This window comes from Mus caroli, chromosome 8 (assembly GCF_900094665.2).
Source record: "Mus caroli chromosome 8, CAROLI_EIJ_v1.1, whole genome shotgun sequence".
Lineage (NCBI taxonomy): Eukaryota > Metazoa > Chordata > Mammalia > Rodentia > Muridae > Mus > Mus caroli.
The window spans coordinates 82,666,277-82,680,756 of record NC_034577.1 but is presented as its reverse complement, the minus strand read 5'-3'; the positions used below and the strand labels follow the sequence as shown (position 1 = coordinate 82,680,756).

General features: G+C 49.7%; 1 protein-coding gene and 1 pseudogene across 11 annotated transcripts in view; one reads left to right on the top strand and one right to left on the bottom strand.

The window, feature by feature from the left end:
* LOC110300877 overlaps nt 1-4,411 on the bottom strand; it is a 14,867-nt pseudogene extending 10,456 nt beyond the window's left edge.
* A 9,050-nt stretch (nt 4,412-13,461) lies between these two features.
* Nucleotides 13,462-14,480, top strand: part of Aktip (AKT interacting protein) — a 10,538-nt gene continuing 9,519 nt past the window's right edge. For 2 of the 11 annotated variants that reach the window (XM_021170277.2, XM_021170275.2), the window contains exon 1: nt 13,462-13,653. The gene's annotated coding sequence lies outside the window, so the exon portion shown is untranslated. Of the gene's footprint in view, nt 13,654-13,709; nt 14,020-14,480 lie in introns of those variants that run through there. The other 9 variants (XM_021170281.2, XM_021170280.2, XM_029480300.1 and 6 more) reach the window with 6 other exon arrangements.

Sequence of the window (14,480 nt, the reverse complement as noted above, 5' to 3'; positions counted from 1 at the left end):
ACTCACTTTGTAGACCAGGCTGGCCTCGAACTCAGAAATCCGCCTGCCTCTGCCTCCCGAGTGCTGGGATTAAAGGCGTGCGCCACCACGCCCGGCTGCCACCATCTTTCATACATAGATTTGTCTTAAGATTTTCCACGAGAAATTCCTGGGTACATTAATTTTCCGCTTTGCTGCTTGCATTCTTCAAGATAACCACCAGAGGGCATTCGACTATTCAGGAGGAGAGGCTGCTCTCTGGCTGTAGAAATTCATCTCCTGCTTTTGCAGAACCCAGTTAGACAGGTAGGGGAAGCATTACCTGTTACATATCAGTTGGAGGGGGAGGTGCTGTGTAAACAGCTGCAGCTATCACTGGGAAAACACCAATTATAGTCCGATGAGCTCATCAAACTGCACCCTTCTTTCCCTAGTTTAGTGTAGAGCAAAGAATCAGCCTAGCATTCATTAAAAGCATGTCAAGACGTCTCCATTTCCGTTCCCTGGACACCCTAGTGAGCATCCCATCAGAGAGAGAAACAGCATTGTGCATTCTTTTAAAAGTTCACAGTGTGCCAATGATCAAGGACCACAGAGATCAGCTCAGGGTACATAGCAAGTGTTTGAGGGCAGAATGAGTGACCCCTGCCCCTCCTGTCCTGCTGTTTCCTGTTCACAGACATGAGCAGGGCAACTGGATGCCACTTGACTGGCATAGAGTATCTAGCAGTTGCTGTGGGAAGCCAGTCTAGGCTCACTGATATTTGCAAGAACAAACTTATTAGAAGCAAGTCAGCCGTTATTCAGATAGAAATGACCACCATTCTCAGTGGGATGCTTCAGATGTACTAACATGCACAGGGCTGGGTGGTCAAGGACTTGTGTTAGCAGAGTATACCCAAGAGGCAGATCTGTTCAAATGATGTATCCAAGACAGATAAAGGGAGGGGTTTGTTCTACAGTAAAGAGGTAGAGTAAACAGCTAATGTAATGACTGAATCATGGCTGGATCCCGATGTGGAAAACCAGAATAGCCCAAGCCTATTTAGGATGAAAAACAGAACACCACACAGCAAGTCAGCTCTTGAGAGTAGGAGTTTGGGCTGGGAAGTAGGTCAGTGGATGAAGTGCAGGTGCAGAGGCATGAGATCTACATGAGGGCCAGAGTTCAATCCCTAGCATCCACAAGAAGGCAGGGCACCCTGGCGTGTGCCCATGGTCCCAGCTCTGGGAAAGTGGGAACAGGAGAAGCCCCATGGCTTGCTGATGACCAGTGTCAGCCTAATCAGCAAGCACCAGGTCCCAGTGCAAGGCCTTGTCTCAGAAACAACGTGGACAACTCTCGAGGAGTCATACCAGAGGCTGACCTCTGGCCTCCACTGACCGCACACATGCGAGTACCCATGCATACACAGGAATCGAATTTTTCTCTCTCACAGTTGGAGGCTAAGAACGGTGAGATAGATGGGCCAGTGCAGGTCCTGTGTTGTGCAGGGGTGGCTTGCTCGTTTGGATCCAGCTGCCTTTTCTTTGTGTCTTCACGGAGTCAAATGGATTGATTTGATGGGGGACATTCCAAGACAGCAAAGCACTCAAGCCTCGGCACAGGGCATAGTTATTGTTCACTCCTCTTAGCCTGATTTCCAGAGAGAGATGAAGAGGAAGATGGGAGGGAGGGAAAGAGAAAGGAGGGAGGGGGGGGAAGCAGGGAAGGAAGAGGAGGCGGGGAGGAATCCAGAAGGTACAGGGTGTAGAAGGCAAGCAGTTTGACCAGGAAAGGTGTGTAGACAGGGCAAGCACAAACAAAGCAGCTGTAATTGTTAAAAAAAAAAGATTGGCACAGTGAAAGAGAAACTAAGTTCCAGGTCCTGGGATAGAAAAGTTATTTGAAGAGCAAGACCCATCCATTGAAGACTCTGGGTGGTAAAACACACAAATTCGTTTGAAAGGAGATTGCGTTCACAGAGTGCCTGAGAAGACAGGCTGCAGGGTTTGCTGCTTTAACGGGGCTGCCTAGAGAAAAGTTTGTCCAGTCTAGCCACAAAAATGCTCAGAGGCCACTGTAATCCAGACACAAGTGAACCAGGTGATACCTCGAGCCGGCAGCAGATTGGGGGCCCACAGTGCTCCTTTGCAGGAGTCACAGGGTCCTAGAGGCTGGGCTCCAAGGTTCTAGACAGCTGCTGAGAACAGTGGAGTCAGCGTGGGTGCGTGGAGCTCCTGAGTGGGCCATGCCTGAAACTGAAGTCATCTAGATTGCCGTGGAGACCCCAGGACACTGGAGATCCAGGAATGTAGGACACCTGGCAAGGAACATTGACTGGACAGCTCAAGAGAGAAGCAATGTGTGCTGCAGGGGGCAGAGTTGGAGAGACAGGGCTACCAAAGACATTCAAGCCCAAATAGTCCCACCATGAGACTCAGATGCCAACTCTTGATATGAAGTTGTAGGGTGTAACGCCTGCCCTGCTCGCTGTTGGTTTTGTTTTGTTTTGTTTTTCCTACTTGTTTCTTTGTTCGGCTATTCTATACCACCACCTATTTGGAAGCGCAGTGTTACCCTTCACTATTATCTATTGAAAATATGTGACTTGTTTCTTCTATTTGTTGATTTATTTATATTTAGAGGGGCTCACAGTTAAAAAGTTACCCGAAGTCTCAGAAGACAGTGGACTTTGGGGCACTGTTTGAAGTTGGTTGGGAAGCACTTTTGCATTATGAGATGGCCAGGCCCTAAGGGGACCAGAGGTGGAACGTTACGCTTGGGTATAGATTGTCCCTGAGTGGCTCATGTGTTTGAACACCAGGCCCTCAGCTGGTGGGTCTAGAGGAGGAGGTGGGCCCTGGGGAGATTGGCACTAACGGTTATGGCCAAGCTCTATTTGCCCCAAGCTGTTCCCCGACCCACCAAGGTATGAGCAGGCGACCTCACACTTCTGCCTCTGTGGGCAAAGGGAAGCTCTGTTTCCACGCCTTCCGTACCATGACAGACGGTGTCCCCCTCAAACTGTAAGCCAAGCTGAGCCCTTCTTCCCTTGAGTGGTTTCTTTCAGGTAATGAGAAAAGCAGTAAATACAGGCACTTAGCTCATCTGTGGTAGCTTCACCTCCGTGACTCACCCGCCTCCCTAAGTTACCGTTCCTATACCATTATATTGGTTATTACTTTTTATTGATTCTTTGTGACTTCACATCATGCACCCTGATCTCACTCATCTTCCCATCCCTTCGTACCTGCCCTCTGTCCTTGCAACCTCTCCCTCCAAAAGAAAAAAAGAATCTCATTGCAGAAGCGATAGTGTGTCACGGTATACCCTTTATCCTCTCTTCTTTGCTTCTACATGTTTATTACAATGACTCACTCATTGGTCTGATCCGACGAGGCCTCTGGCTTCTGCTACACTATCAGTACTGGATCCTCACCAGGACTCTTCTAGGATATCCTGTTGTTGCCCTGTGTCATGGAGATACTGCAGCGTTGGATCTGTAGGGTGGTCTCCTTCACGTGTCTCAGCAGTTTATTGATAGAGCATTTACAAATGTTGGACTGAACCAACTCAAAGCCCTGGATCTGTGCCTGGATGGTAGCCAGCTCTCCTGTACCCACACCACTAGGGCGAGCTCTCCAGCATTGCTCCAGCTGGCTCACCCAATGCCATAGCAGCAAGGGACAGAGGCCTATGTGGCACCAGGCTGGGGGCTATCTCTGGCTTGTGCCCCTCCTGGGCCAAGTGGCCAGTGATCAAAATTTTTATGTATGAATTTTGGTGAGAGATATAAATGATAATTCTCCACTGGTGAAATGAGTAATTCAAGGCAGATTAGATTTTATTAAAAGCAGGTTTATTTGGGAAGCTGCTTGTGGGTAAATTCACTAGCCCCAAGGACTTAGGTCAGGGGAGTCGCAATGAGAAGGGAGAGAGAGGGGAGGGGAAGAGAAAGAGAGCTCACAGAGAGAGCGAGAGAGAAAAGAAGGAGAAGAAGAGAGAGGAGACCAAAATGTCTGGTTTATATAGGGAGGAGCCTCTGAGGGAAGGGCAGTCCAATATCTATAAGAACTAATTCCTTGGCGTCTGCTATTCAACAGTGTAGGAGTTTTGTCAGATGTTGTCAAGTGTGACTGTGGGACATGCACTTGACTAAAATGTTGGGCTAAGAGAAGGTGACATCATTTCCACTAGTGGGTGACTTTCAAAATCAAGGTGATGACCCTATTGCAAGAAATAGAAGTGTCTGGACTATGCTGGGACTAGACCTTCCCATATAGGCCATTTATCCACGAGCAAATGTTCCTTCTCTTCTTTCCTTTCGTATCCCCATTCATTTGTCTGTTTGTCTGGAGACAGGGTCTTACTCTGGCCCAGGCTGGCCTTGACGAGCAAAGATTCTCCTAGGTCAGCCGCACAAGAGCAGGGGGCGCAGGTGCGAGCCATCGGGCCCAACTTATTTCTCACTGTGGTGATCGAGTTATATGGATACTGAACATTTAATGTTTTAAAAGCTCTAAACCATGGATGGAGGTGGTTTCCACAAAATAAAGTTAATCAGCAGATTGCTCAGCCTGTGAGAGAGAGGGAGGTTATTGGCAAGCATTATGTCATTTCAAGATGCTGTTTGATTACAAAATGAAATTGGTTTCTCTTCCAGCCTGGATGAGCATCATTGTATGTGGGTTGCTCTCCTTTAAGCCATAAATAATCAATGCTCATAAGCTATTCTTTTTGTTTGTGAAATGCTGCTATCTTTTAAAAAATTGTGTGTGTGTGTGTGCGCGTGTGTACATGTGCCCATTCAGCAACCCATCTACTCACTCAAAGGCGCGCGGGGGGGGGGGGNTGCAGAATGATTGTGATGACATAGAAAGGACCTTCATCGTGTCATCTTCCCAAAGCAGTGCTTCTCACGCATCTATGGTTTCTGATGTATCTGAGGATTGTAGCTGTCAGCTTCTGAATTGCTATAGAAAAAATACCCGGCATAAAATGACCAAAGGGAGGAAGGATTCAGTCTCTCGTGGTGTGGTAGTTTGAATGAGAATGCTCCCTCCATCCCTAAATAGGCTCATAGGATTGACTGCTCCATTCCTTGTTAGTGGAACTGTTTGGGCTTGATCCCCAGTTAGTGGAACTATTTGGTAAGGATCAGGAGGTGTGACCTTGGAAGAGGTGTGTCACTGGAGGGGTGGACTTTAAGATTTTTAAAAGCCTGTGCCAGGCCCAGGCTCACTCTCTCTGCCTGCCACTTATGAGTCAGACGTGAGCCCTCAGCTTCTGCTCCTGTGCAGTGCCTGTTGCCAGCCACAGTGCTTCCTGCCATGATGGCCATGGACTAACCCTTTGAAACTGTGAGCAATTCTGCAATTAAGTGCTTTGTTTTATAAGTTGCGGTGGTTGCAGTGTTTTGTCAGAGCAATAAAACAGTAGCTAAGACACACGATGAGGAGGGCCTAAGGGAACAGAGCTTTCTACCTCGTTACCCAGGAAGCAGGGATGAGTCCTGACAGAAAGGGTCAGGGCAAGCTCTAAACCTCAAAACGCACCCCCAGCAAGGTACCTCCTCCAGCCAGGCCACACCTCCTAGAATCTCGTTGGTATTGAAATGTTTACATTTTCATTTATTGTGTGTGTGTGTGTGTATGCGTGTGCCCAAGCATTCATGCAGAAACACGTATCATTCCACACATGTGACAGTCAGAAGACGACTCACAAGAGCCAGTTCTCTCTCTTCTACTATGTGGATTCTGGGGATCAGGCTTGGCAGCAAGCACCCTTAGCCACTGAGCCATCTCCCCAACTCGAATTTTAGGTATGTCTCAATCCAACCAACTTGTTAGTCAAAATTTATTATCACAATTATTAACAATAGACTCACTGCTTCTTTAATATCATCCCTTAAATCAATTCAATTAAGGGGGAAAAAAACCACAACTAAATGCCTACTTTGATCTTACTATCAGTAAAGTCTTTGATGTGTTAATTCTGCTTTGTAAGATGTTAACTAGTTGTCTGATGTGTACTAAACAATATGTGCAACCAGCAATACAGATAGGGGGCTCCACCCTTCAGGAAGGGCTTGAGGCAAATGACCCCATGTAGAAAACAGGTTCGTCCTTCCCTCCTCCTTCCTGTTAGGATTTTTGGTAGTAGATGAAAGACTAAAATTGTACAATGACTATCTGGGGACCAAAGGAAGAACTTGAGTGATTGTTTATCTGATGGCTGAGAGTTCTGACAGGGATCAGACATCTGTGAAGTTCTCTCGACAAAAAAAGAACCTTTAAAGCAATTTTCATATCACATGTTCCAGAACTGTAGACTGACAAATACCATAAAATAGAAGAGTGATTTGGAAGATTGAATGTGTGTGCTACCAAGATGGTGATGCGAGTCCCATCTCCTGGACCCATTGGAAGAGAACCTAACTCACCCGGTGTCTTCGTTACCTTTCCTTTGCCGTGCCAAAATATCCAGCAATAGAAATTCAATGCAGGTGTGTGTGTGGGGGTGGGTGCGTGCGTGTTTGGGCTCCATCCATCATGGCAGGGGAGTCAAGTCAAGACAGAGGGAGCTTCAAGCAGCTGTTCCTGTCCTATGAACAATGAATGCTTGCTTCTGCTCGGCCTCTACAGACTAGGATTCTAGTCAGGGAACGCTGCCACCCACACTGGCCAGGCAAGCTCGCCTCAGTTAACTTAATCAAGGTGATCTCCCACAGGCACACTCAGAGGGCTGTCACTCAGGTGATTCTAGACTGGCAAGGTAATGATTAGCTCTAATGGGTACAACAGGTAAAGGCTGGGGCAGCCTGATGCTTTGTAACAGAGGTTCTCAGACTTCCTGATGCTGTGTGCAACCCTTTAATACAGCATCTCGTGTTGTGGTCACCCTCAACCATAAAGTTCTTTTTGTTACTACTTCATAACTGTAATTTTGCTGTTATGAATTGTAATGTAAATATCTGATATCTGATAAATGACCCCTGTGACCCAAAGGGGTCGCAACCCACAGGTTCGGACCTGCTGCTTTATAATGATACAAGATTCTTTGAGGTCGCATCCTCATTCCTTGTGCTTTTGATGAGCCATCCCCCTGTTTGGTTTAGTTTTGTTTCTGAGACACAGGCTGACCTCAGACTCTCAGTCCATCTTTTCAGATGCCTGCCATGCACATTTATACCCATTGTTCTTTTCTTAGCGACCTCGGTCTCAGCCTGCTTGCTGTTACTATAATACAATACCTGAGACTGGGTAATTCATAAAGAACAGAAGATTATTTCACTCATAATTCCTTAGGCTGAAATCCAAGGGTGTGGTTGTGGCACCTGGTGAGGGTGGGTACTGTTCATTTCATGGCATAAAGCGGAAGGACCACCAGAAAAGGGTAGAAGAAAGATGATAAAGATGATAGGTGGACACACTTCGAAACAATACATCACTGTGGTGACTGTAAAGGAACAAAAGTGATAGGCTGCATGTATGCATGTATGCATGTATGCATGTATACATGTATGTATGTTCCCAGCTTGCTCTCTCCCTCCCTCCCTCCCTCCCTCCCTCCCTCCCTCCCTCTCTCTCCTTCCCTCTCCACACTGGAGAGCTGGAGAGGCTGAGAACCCAGGGGTTGTTCAGCCCATGAGTCTGTGTGTCTTAGCAGACTCAATCTGGCTCTGTTGTACTGGAGGAAAGCAGACCTGGCTGCCCACCAAGAGTGAGGGAGCAGAGAGAGAGGGGGGACAGGCATTAAGCAGTTCCTCCTTTCATGCCCTTTTCATCGGGGATGCTACAAGAAAAGGAAGCCCAGATTTCCTGCTTCAAATAATCTGACTGAGAAAGGAGCGCCCCACAGCTTGGTTGGTGGTTTTAGGTGGTTGCAGATGTAGTCATGTGGACCACCGAGACCCACCATCACAGTGGCTGATGGAGTGCCACAAAAAATGGCATTCTCCTTTCTGAAAGGACATGGTCTCATTGGAAATCAGTTCCCTCCTACATTTCAGAAGGGCAGCCATTTTAAGCCAAGTTAGGGACAATGAGGAGTGGACACACACACTTGAGTTGCTTTATCCTTTTTTGTGGTTTTTTTTTTCATCCCTACCCTCTACCCCAGCTTGAGGCTTGATGTGGGGAAGGTGGAGAGCCTCACAGTCATGATTCCTCCCTCACGGAGCCTTCTGACTGGTGTGAGAGTTGGATGCCAGTCATGGCAGCACATTGCCCTGCATCAAACGGTTTGCACCGAAAGGAGAGGAAAATATAGTGCTCCGTGCCCTCCTGGGGTGAGCCACACACCTTCAGATGAGGAGCTGTGAGGGGCTTGGGAACAGCTGGCCCAGACAGCCACTGTCAGAAGTATGATCTCTTCCTGTTAGGAAACCAATGGGAAATTTCAAAATGATGCCTCAGCAAAATCAAGGAAGGTTGCATCAGCCACAAAGGAGGAGAAATTAACTACTCATTGTTTTCTTGCCTCCCACCCCCCACCCCCACCTGCAAGCCCTCCACCCCGCCCCCCAAACCTGCTCCATTTCTCATTCCATTGAGTGGTCTGACCAGCCAGCCAGTAACTCAACCCAAGCACCTAGATCATCATCCCATGACGATGCTTGCTTTCTGTAGCTCTTGCCCCATATCTAATCCCTGGCTCACTGGATGGATACACTGGAGCCCCCCCAGTAAGGACCTCATCACCATGACTAGGCTCTAAACCCGGGACTGTGGGGAGAAATGCAATCTTCTTATTATTAGATTCACAGATGATGACAGTAGGCTGAATGGGCTACCAGTAAGACTTGGGGACTGAGACTTTGTCACTGGCAAAGACCCTGGAGTCTTGTTCACCATCTGACATTATGTTCAGACACCCCCAATTGCTCTCTGGCCCAGTGTCCTGCTAAATTCACTTCTGTGGGCTTGGACACCAATCCAACCCCAGGGCTCACGCCCATCTTCCCCTAATAAGGCCCCAACCCAAGCCACTAGGACAACACAAACACTGAGTAATGACAGCCCTGACCCGCTCTGGAATATGATGGTCCAGTCTTTTATGGTCACCTGTACCTCCAGACCTGAGTTATGTGAGTCACACTGGCTGTGCTATGAGATAAGACCTATTTTGAAGACATAGCCCTGATTGGAAACTTTACTGAAACTGAGAACCCCAGTGAGTACAGATGGTAACAGGGGAGTCTAGGCTGACCTTACAGTTCATAGGAGGTCAGGACACCTGCATAGGGACAGTCCGTGGTGCCTATTAGCCACCTTTGTAACGAGACCTACAGGGTAAATCCAGATAATGATAACTATTACCACCCACCAATGTCTGGAGGACAAGCACTGTTGGGCTTACCCCATGCACCCACGGGACTATACTACATTAGGGCAAAGAATCCTGTATACTTATGCAGGTGTTAACCAGGATCATCGATTACACAGACAACCAAGACCTAGGTTTCCTGGGTAACTAAATCCTCAGGTTTAGTCCCCACAAGAGCCAAGTAAAAACCAATTTTGGTAGTAACTCTCATAGGACTGGGAGTGGCTCACAGAAACCAGGGTAGCTTCCTTGATGTTACAAAACAAGCATTGTGACAGTTTGAGAGAGGCCATTGATACTGGTACAGAGAGATTAGAAAAAGGGACCACCCACTCATCTCTAAGATTCCCTGGGCTCCCTGGCAGAGGTAGTACTCCAGACTAGGAGGGGGCTGGATCTCCTGTCCCTGCAACAGGGAGGGCTATGTGCAGCCCTCAGAGAAGAATGCTGTTTCTATGTTGACCACTCTGGACTGGTCAGTGAGTTGATGGCCGAAGTTAGAGAGGGCCTGGCCAAGAGAGAAACAGAAAGAGAACAGGCACAAGGCTAGTTCGACTCAGGGTTCAACAGCTCCCCAAGGCTGACCATCCTGATATCCACCCTGCTGGGCCTCCTGCTCATTTTACTTCTACTCCTTATTTTTTGTCCAGTTCATGAAAGAAAGACATGGGACATCCAACTTATGGTGATGAAAAGTCACAACCAGCCCCTTCAGAATGAAGCCTGTAAGCTTCAGGAAGTCCTATGTTTGGGCCTTCTAGTTACCAGAGAAAGGGGCCAATGAGAGGCCAAAGCTGTTTGGAACTGGCCCATCTTAAAAAAGAAGGAGGAGGAGGAGGAGGAGGAGGAGGAAGAGGAGGAAGAGGAGGAAGAGGAGGAAGAGGAGGAAGAGGAGAAGGAAGAGGCAGTGGCAGCCTGAGAACTTGGCCTGCAGCTGAACCCAAGCTGTACCCAAGTACCAGGAAGGACCCCACTGCTTGTCCTTGGCCAGAATTACTCTCTAGCTACTTAATCCAAGATGAGTCTGATTGTTTCAGTAGCACTTTCAGACCGTCCATGATTATATATGGTCTTGCTTCAGAGCACCCACCTGTGGGCCTACAATAGCTATTCAATTAGATGCTTGCCAGGCTGGACCCCCTCACTTGCTTCCATTTCCTACAAAACCTTGTCCCAATGAGAGTTTGGGGCTGCTTCACCAAACCATCCTGTGGGCTGGGGGCAAGTAAACCCAAACTCCAGTTCGTGATAAAGACACCCTAATGGATTACACGGGAAACAGCTCCTCAGTAGTCTTTTGGGGCTCACGAACACTTCATGGCACAACAGTCTGACCAGCCAGGCAGTAACTCAGCCAAACACCTAGATCATCTTCCCATGACGATGCTTGCTCTTTGTAGCTCTTGCGCCTTGTCTAATCCATGGCCCACTCTTCTCCACTTCAGCCCTTACTCCAGAATGCATCAGTTCTCCATCTCTGTCATTGAATTCATAGACGTATCTCCTCCTGGCTCTGGTGCCCCTGGGTCCGCTCTCCACAGAAAGTGATATGTTCTGAACCCTGGTGGCATAGTGTCTCCTCTCCCCAAAGTCCAGGGGAACAAGGTAAATAAATGGCTTTGCCCAGAATTGTGGCAGCTTGACTCTGGCTAGACCTTGGGACCCTCTCAGCCACACTATGAGCCGTTCAGCACTTACTCCTTAGTGCCCACCTCAGAATATGGGACCCCCTCCTCGCTATGTAAAGTAGCTGGAGTGGGGGGGGGCGGGGGTGTTCCGCATATATGGGAATAAGCACCCCAGCATTGGGACTGTGTACATGGGGTATCCGATGTATCCCATGTGAGATGGGTAGTGGGGTACATGCATGAAGCACCCTGAGGAATCTTTATGGGTCAACTCTCAATGAACATTGAATTGGGGACTGGGGACGCCAGAAATCAGAGGCACTCTCAGTAGAGAATGGCAGGCATCCCAGGGAGAAACTGGGCTAGAGACATTCCAAAGGAGATTTTCTGTGGCCAGGGAAAAGGATCTCCAGCTCTCTTGCTTTTTATTTTAAGAGTACTAATGGGACTGGAACATTCCTGAGTGTATCCAAACTGTCTTTAGAGGAAGCGGCTGGGGCTGTTTTCAGCTTGGGGAGGAAGTAGGAGTTTAGAGCCTGTCTTTGGGATCGCCATCAGGAATTTGACTCCCTGCCATTTAGTCTTACTCATTTACCAGCGTCTCAGAGGTCACTGAAATGGAAGAAGTAAACTTCTCAAAGAAGTGTTCTTAGAGTGGAAGGCACTGAATGAGGTGACAGAAGAAGACCTAAATGTTGTGCCTAGAAAATGGGGGAGGGGAGCCCAGGGGAGGGTGACTAGGATTGCTCGGTACTGTGCAGTGAATTAGAGAGCTGTCCCTCTCCAGGTTTGGAGGCATTAAGGCCAAGGGCAGCCTTCACAGAATTGGGCTAGACCAGGAAGGAGGCGGCCAGAAAAGGACTTCTTGAAAGCCAGGGGCCGTTGGGTTTTATGGAGCATGAAATGTACCCAGTGGGAGGCATTTGAGCAGGGAAAGGTCACAAGTGTTTCAGGTCAAAGTGAGAGCGACATGCAAGAACTATGTGGGAGCGGGCTACACACCGCCATGGGAGAGGGCCTCCAACTTCTGTGCTAGAGACCTTTGTGACGGCCAATGGGTTTAATGGTTCCTTGGTTCTCAAGCCCCTGACAGATCTGTGGAGGGGCTGACGAGAGGCAAGCTCCCCGGACCCCCTGCCTCTTGAATGACAAAAAAGGAAAGGAAGCGACTGCTGTTAGGTATGGTGAAGGACAAAGTTTATGGTAGATAAAAGGGGGTGCAGAGACAGAGGCAGAGATGTCTGGGAGAGTGAACATCCCCAGACTGAGCTGGGCCACCTGAGGAGATATGGAAACAGAGAGCTAGAGGGGGAGCTGCCAACCAAGAGAGGCAGCTTGGTCTAAGAGACTGGCTAAGAGAGTAAGGGGTAAACTGAAAGGAGCAGGTAACCAAAATGGCTGAGTTACATGGATGGGGAAGGGCTTCTAGGGAGAAAGGCAGCACGTTTCCCGGGTGGGGAAAAATTAGAGTAGGGGCCGGACATATCTTGTAACAAGTAGGGACTAAGGGATGCAGGCCACAGTATAAACAGAGACTGTAGGCTGCAAGTCTGGCCAATTAAGATTTACACAGCAAAATATTGCCAGATTTCATTCTTCCTTCCTTCCTTCTTTCTTTTTTTTGGGGGTGGGGTGGGGGCTCAAGACGGGTTTCTCTGTGTAGCCCTGGCTGTCCTGGAACTCACTCTGTAGACCAGGCTGGCCTCGAACTCCGAAATCTGCCTGCCACTGCCTACCAAGTGCTGGGATTAAAGGCGTGCACCACCACTGCCCGGCGCCAGAATTATTTCTTAAGTACATCAGTGTTGTTCGATAATAGTCGTTACCGAGGGTCATCTTGGCCACTGGGCAGAATTACGCTTTTCTCCAGAGGAGAAACGGGGCTTTATGTCAGGCCAGAACTTCAGGATGCTTGTATCCGTTAGAGACACGTTCTTTGATACGGCCAATGGGTTTAATGGCTGGTTGTAAGTCAGGGTTGTCTTTTTTTGGTTATGGGAATGGAACCTAATGCAGATCAATCCCCGGGAAGAAACATTTACAGAATTCTTTCTAACAAGCCTGATAACCTTGGATTTATTGTAAAGGCAGCACTACCTCGGCTAAATTCTACTCTGTGTCACTTATTGTCTCCTAAGCAAGTTGATTAATAAATCCCATCACTGCCACCAGGGAGCTGCAGACCTCCCTCTCCAGCCAGTGGCTCAGAGTCCAGGCCTGGATACGGGCTGACGCTTGGCGGAGCCAAGACCTAGCAGCAATCACTGCCGGAGACTGGCTATAGTGGCTGCCGCATAAACCTCTGGGCGGGTATCCATGGTGACTGACACACGCCACGTCCAATGGCGGCCGGCTGCCTGTTTGTTTCCCGTCCCAGCCTCCCCAGGGATTGAAGCTTCTTTGACTGACAGCTCGTCCCTGGGCGCTGTTACGTAAGGGGGAGGTACGAGCGCGGCCCCACCCGAGCGGCGCTAACTTGATTGGCAGGACGGAGCGCCGACCCACAACACCTCCCGGAAGTACGTTTTGGATGGACGGCGAGAGAGAGCCATTCGGCATGGGTATCCGAGCGGAAGCGCCCAGTCTGGGGCGTGTCCAGGGCGTGTCCCGCTGAGGGCAGGGCGGGGCGGGGCTCTGCGGGAGAGGAGCGGCAGGGGCCGGGCTGCACGACAGCCGGAGATGCTGTTGGCCCGCGGTGGCGCTCGGCCCCCAGCGCTCCGCACCGAGGGCATCCAGGTAAGCGTCTCACCTCTGGGCTGGTGGCTACCGAGTCGTCAGGACCGAGGGTTTGTGTCCGCGGCCCGTCGTTCGGTTCCCTGGGGTGCGCTAGGGACCCGGGCGACGGCGGCCGCGCGGGGACACGGGGGCGGGGCCGCACCTGTGCGCTGCAGGCACCTGCTGCACCCGAGGAAGAGGGCGGCAGGGTTGGTGGCGCTCCGCTCCGCTTGGTCTGCCCATCCCGCGCTGGGTCCCGTCTGTCTGGCGAGGGGCTGACATGAAGCCCCAGGCTCTCGGCCTCGGCTGCAGACTCGCGGGCCCAGCCAGCCTCCAACTCTCTTCCAGGCTAGGGCCGGGCACCAGCCTTACATCACCTCGGGACAGGTTTGTCCAGATTCTCTACGTGCTCCGAAATGGGATTGTGCCCCGGGCCAGGGTGCCCGGCCCAGCTAGCTGCCCAGCCATCCGGGCTGTCGGAGGCCCGGGCTGTTTACTTTTCCTCGGTCCTGTCTGGTGGCCTCTTAATGTGGAATTTCGTAAACCCTTTTTGGGGTGATAACATTAGTTAGCTCTGTGTCACAGAAGAACGATGGTCACATTGGCCCTCTGCGGTATACTCACTGTCGCATAGGTGAAGATGCAGACTTCGCTCAGCTGTGCAGTGTAAATGCACGCAATCTTTTTTTTTTTTTTATTAAGAGTCAGAGGAGCGCCGGGCGTTGGTGGCGCACGCCTTTAATCCCAGCACTTGGGAGGCAGAGGCAGGCGGATTTCTGAGCTCGAGGCCAGCCTGGTCTACAAAGTGAGTTCCAGGACAGCCAGGGCTATACAGAGAAACCCTGTCT